Source organism: Lipotes vexillifer, unplaced genomic scaffold (genome assembly GCF_000442215.2).
Source record: "Lipotes vexillifer unplaced genomic scaffold, Lipotes_vexillifer_v1.1 scaffold1092, whole genome shotgun sequence".
Taxonomy (NCBI): Eukaryota; Metazoa; Chordata; class Mammalia; order Artiodactyla; family Lipotidae; genus Lipotes; species Lipotes vexillifer.
This window is the reverse complement of record NW_006777748.1, coordinates 84,861-90,510: the sequence shown is the minus strand read 5'-3', so window position 1 is coordinate 90,510 and position 5,650 is coordinate 84,861. Positions and strand designations below refer to the sequence as shown.

Here is a 5,650-nt window from a genome sequence, read left to right as displayed (position 1 = left end):
TGCAGGATGGCCACCCACTTAACGTGGAACGCTGCTGCAGACGGAGCACAGTTTTTGCAGCTCTCAGAGACTCCTGGTCCTGACTGTGGCCTTGAAAAGTCCTCAAGTCCATTCCTCTGCCTGAAATCAGGATTGTACCTGAACTGTTGTACAAATTTAACATCGTAGAGAAGCCACCTAACCCAATTTCCACCCGTGAAGACCGCCTAGGGAAGAGGCTGGCGTGAGGACTCAGGAACCTCGGGTGTCACTATCAGCACGAGCTACTTCAGTCTCTCTGGGATTCAGTCTGTTTAACGGTAAAATGCACAGGGGTTGGACCCAGCGCCTTTTCATTCTCTTCTCTCTGTGGCATTTTACGGTGTTTGGAGTCTGTTACTCTGGGAACAGTCAGTCCTGATAATAGGATGTTATCTGTAGGCAAAGCTCACTGAAGCCTGTGGCCGGCGTCCAGGGAGAGCACAGGTGTCCCAGGCTCTCTGCCAGCACTCGCCCCGGCAGTTGGTTTCTTATCATTAGTCCCCGGCAATGGAGATTGGAGGGGAGTGCTGGTGACCCCCAGAAGCACGCCAGGAATAGGCATCAAGTCCAGTTCTCAAGTTAACGATGCACTAAGAGATTCACGAACACCAAGAGCTTCCTCAGAGATGCCTCCAGTGACTCCAAGAGCTGGCAATCGGTGAAGATGGTGATCCCGAGCGAAGCATTGCCCGAGGCTGAAATCAATCTAGCAGCAGTGCTTATGGAGTAATGTGTAGAATATAGATGCTTTTAATTGCTAATTGTTCTTGAGACGCCTACCAAGATTTTTTTTTTTTTTTTTAATGTGGCCTAAATGTTCTCCTCGCAGGCACAGTGAAGGAATTACAGTTTATTCACAGGATGACATGCTGCTGATTGAAGTACAAAGAAGGGTAATCAAGGTTAGTTTTGTTTTTTTCATCTGGCTTTTAACATTTACAAAGAAAATGATTTCAAGGGGTATGCGCTAGAAAGAAACAAGCTGTAAACAGTTAGCAATCAGTCAAATACTCGGATTACTAAGAGTATCATGCTCCACCCTCCTCTTACCACCCCTCCGCCATAATCGGCATCTAAATGCAACAGGAATTACTCTTTTGTTCATGACTCTCAGGGGAGACTCCAGGACCCTGGCTTGGGTAACTTCATTGAGACAAACGTCTCTCCCTGACCCAGGCAGGGAGGCAGCCTCGCAGGATGCCCCCAGTTCAGATGAAATGAGCAGAAGTCTCTTTGTCTCCCATCCCTGTTCCCCAGAACTAGACTTGGGGGCCCCTCTATAGTGAGTTTGAATACGGGAGAAAGGTCAGCAAGTATGAGGACAGGAAATTGGACCGATGTGGACGGCAAGCCTGCAGAATACCGGTTCTTTGATTAATTCCTCTCTTGATGGTGTATTGAGAAAATGGTCTTTTCCTGGAGTCCTGAGGCTCCAGTGATGTCTCACGGGGCACCTTACAATGTCAGTGGGTTGACAGACCTGGGAAACTCAAGGTCACTGGTGATATAATGTGTTCAGATTGTCCTTGCATCGTGGGGGATGGATAATGCTGTTTACGGCCTATGCCAGGGCAGAATCAAGCCATGATAACCCTTGAGAAACATCCTTGGGCTATTCCTAAGGACAGGCTTTCTTAAACCCCTCAGAGCAACGGTGAGCTCCAACATACTGGAAGACGCCCTCCAGAGTCATCAACCAGCCTTCAGACTGAGGTCTATACCTTTTTAAGGCATGAGTGCCTATGGGTCACATTTTAAACTCAGTTTTTTAGCCAAGCCTAACTTCATGATTCAGGACAAGGTGTGTACGCAGGTGGCAATGTGACCTGTCTGCTCCACCCTTTCCTAAGTCCAATTCTAGCCAATGGAACTATTCAGATCCTTCCATCGCTCCAAAGGAAACCATGGTTCAGAGGAACATACACAAACCAAGAAGAAAGTCAGAGAGCAGCAAGAAGGAGCTCTCTACAAAAAGCAGCCCTGCATCCTTGGCTTCGCTGCTGTTTTGTTTTTTATTCTAATTATTTGTTTCCAAATGTAACTAACCTCTGCCATTTTCCCTGGGATGTAGTCCTGCTTCTGGTTCACTGTCTTGGTTGGGGTGCGCTGGGGGGCACAGTTTGAGGCTTCTGCTCGAACCTTTGTATCACGATTATCCTTGCTCCACAGATGGGACCCTGCCGGCTGGGAGGTATATGTGTCCTAAGTACCCGGGGGCCGGCTAACTGACCTATGGGCTCAGTGATCCCCTGGTGAATGAATCTGGGCCAGGCCCACGTGCTCTGTGTATCTCCACTGTGACCACGGTGCTTTTGGGGTCCCTGGAATCAGTGACAGCTCAGATCCCGTATACAACAGACCTCAAAGGTCGAGGTTTTCTTCTCTCCAGTGTACAGTGACTACAGAACAGGGCTCTATGTCCCTTTGGGGAAAGATTAGGGGAATTAGTACCACCTTAAAGACTTAAAGGATACGGGGTGGCATCCCCAGTTCATCTCCACTTAACACACCATATTGGAAAGAACAGATGGCCACTGTGTATTCAGACCCTATGTCATTCTTCTTTGGTTCCTCTTCCACCACACAGGTCTCCTCAGTTTCTAAAGAACACCCCTCCATGTAATCTTTACAGTGTGCAGTTCCTGCTGCCTGGAATAGCTTCCCTCATCTCCAAGTCTTTCCATGGCACCTTCTTAGTGAGGCATCCCTGATCACACTATCTAAAACTGTAACCCACCCAACGTGTCCTATCCTCTTTCCAGGCTTAATTTTTCTCCATAGCACTTAGCACCACCTGAAATTTTATTGTATTTATTAATTGATTCTGTTGCCAGTCTCCCCTACTAGAAGGGATGCTCCAAATGAGGACAGGGCTGAGATATCGTGCTGTTGACAGCTGGGTCTCTGGTACCTAGGAAAGAGCCCAGCATAGGGCAGGTACCCCTTAAATATTTGTTAAATAAATGACTGAATGGATGAGTGATGTTGGCTTAACCCCCCTCCACCTCCAGGCGACCCAGCCTTTTCTGAATGCTTCCTGTCTCACTTCCTATTAGAGTCCCACCTCCACTGCCCACAACATGCCTTGACCATTTCTCTTAGGTCCTGCAGGCCAAGCAATGTAATTGGAAACAGGAGTGTTTCATGCAGGTTCTATTTTTGTTTTGTCTTGAACTGGAGTGACCTCCAAAGAATCTTAATTTTTCATACTGACCAGAGTAAAAGCCGAATGATTCTTTTTTTTTTTTTTTTGCGGTACACAGGCCTCTCACTGCTGTGGCCTCTCCCGTTGCGGAGCACAGGCTCCGGACGCGCAGGCTCAGCGGCCATGGCTCACGGGCCCAACTGCTCCGCAGCATGGGGGATCTTCCCGCACCGGGGCACAAACCCGTGTCCCCTGCATTGGCAGGCAGACTCTCAACCACTGCGCCACCAGGGAAGCCCCGAATGATTCTTTTAATATCCCAATGAAATTATTTTGTTAGAAATTTGCTTAATGTTTTCACATCTATTTTCTTGAGTGAAACTGGTTTATAGAGCTCCTTCTTTTGTGTTATCCTCTACCTTGGATGGGATATGATGTTCATTGTTACGTTATTTTACCAACTATTAAAGTGACTTTCTCTCCCCCTTCCCTCATCCCACCAACCCAGGAACTATGTCATGGCACAGGAATTACTGGAGGTTTGAAAGAACTCGCTCATGAAACTCTCCAGGCCCAGAGTCATTTTTGCAGGTAACTATGAATAATTTCTAGTCCTCTATGCATATTAGTCTATTTGGGTATTACAGATTTTATTATAGTAATTTTGATCACTTAATATTTTCCGCAAAAATCATACACTTCTCCCATCTTTTTCAGATGAGCTCTATAAGAGCATGTGTTAACAATTTTTAAATTTCCTGTATCTGTTTTTATACCCCGCATTTCATATCTTAGTTCAGATATTCTTTTCTTCTAGATTAACTACTAGAAGTTTGTTTTATACTGTTGTTTTTCAGAGACCCATTTCTTTGATGTTTTACTCTTACTATATTTCTCTCCTAATTCATTAATGTCTCCTTTTAATTTGTCATTTCTTTATTCTATTTTCCTTAAGATAACCTTATTCTTTTTTTCTAACTTCTTTAAATGAATCTTTAACTTCCTTTACTTTCTCTTATAAATAAAAAAAGCATTTAAGGCTATGAATATAGTATTAAAAACACCCTATAATTTTTTATATGTAGTGTTACTTCCTAAAAGTCATATAATAAAGAACTTGTCTGGTCTTTGTCCTGGGTTCCTGGGATGGAGCCTCTAAACCGTTGGAAATTCCTGAGGGATGTCTGAGTCTTTGCTATTCATAATGAGCACTGGACTATACCTGAGTTTATACTAAGGAGATGACTCAGGTGGGAGGAAAGACCAACCATGTGATTAGAGGATTTCAGCTTTGAGCCACGAGGTATCAGCCAGCCCAACCTCCTGACCTCCAGGTAGGGAAGGGGGACTAGAGATTGAGTTCAATCACGTAAGCAATACAATCAATCATGCTAGGTAATGAAACCCCAATAAAAACTCTGAATGCTGAGGCTCGGGTGAGCCTCCTGGTGGCTGTGCCGTGATGGTGGTGCATCCTGGCTCCACAGGGAGAGGGCGCCAAAGCTCTGTGTTGGGACCTCACCCTATGTGTCTCTTCACTGACTGGTCTTGATTTGTATCGTTTAGAGTAAAACTGTTATAATAAGCATAGCACTTTCCTGAGTTCTGTGAGTCATTCTAGTGAATTACTGAATTACTGAAGCTGAGGGGGTCGTAAGAGCGCCCCTGGATTGTAGCCAGTTGGTCAGAAGTGGCCTAGGGACCCTCAAAATGTGCCTGGCATCTGACATGAGGGCAGTCTTGCTGGGGATCATGCCCCAAACCTGGATGGTTTGTGCAACTCTGGATGGTTTGTGTCAGAACTGCACTGCAGCACTGCAGTCTATATGTTATTTAATATTGTATTTTTAACACAAGTATATAATTCAATCTCTTTGCTATAGTCATTTGACATTCCTTCTAGATCTTAAGATATAATTCAAAACAATTATGGGGAGTTTTGTTTTTTGCTTGCTATTGTTGTGAACAAAGAGAAGCAGAGGTGCTCCAATGCACCAATACATAATCCAGTGATCATTTCATCAGTCATAACTCTCTGTAGTTATTCAAACAAGTCATGGTTTCAACTTCTTTCTGACTATATCTCCTTTATTTTTTACACTGTATGTGTGCTGATTTGATGGTAGGCATGAGGTTCCTGGATATGAGGTTAATCTATAAAGTTGTTAATTCAATAAAAAATGATTGAGGTTCTCTCCTGTGGCCAAAGAAAGACATGCCTGGAGAGCAGATGAAAACCATTTTCTATTAAATGGCTATTATTCCTCTGCATGCATTACTCGGTGCTTCAGTGTGAGAACGCTCACACAGTACTTGGTTGGAGTGAGTGGCAGAGGCCTCCAGAAAGCAGGGTAGACTAGCGCAGCAATCGATGCTTCTATTTTCTAGGAAAGGTCCTTCTTAAAAGAAAATATGGTCAGAGTGGAAATGTAACAGATGTGGCAAACACACCTGAAATCAGGCAAATCACCTTGAGAAAGAGTG

At 44.6% G+C, this 5,650-nt stretch overlaps 1 pseudogene; it reads left to right on the top strand.

The window, feature by feature from the left end:
- Window positions 1-685: 685 nt before the first annotated feature.
- The window catches only part of LOC103085680 (60S ribosomal protein L21 pseudogene), a 6,335-nt pseudogene continuing 1,370 nt past the window's right edge, over window positions 686-5,650 (top strand).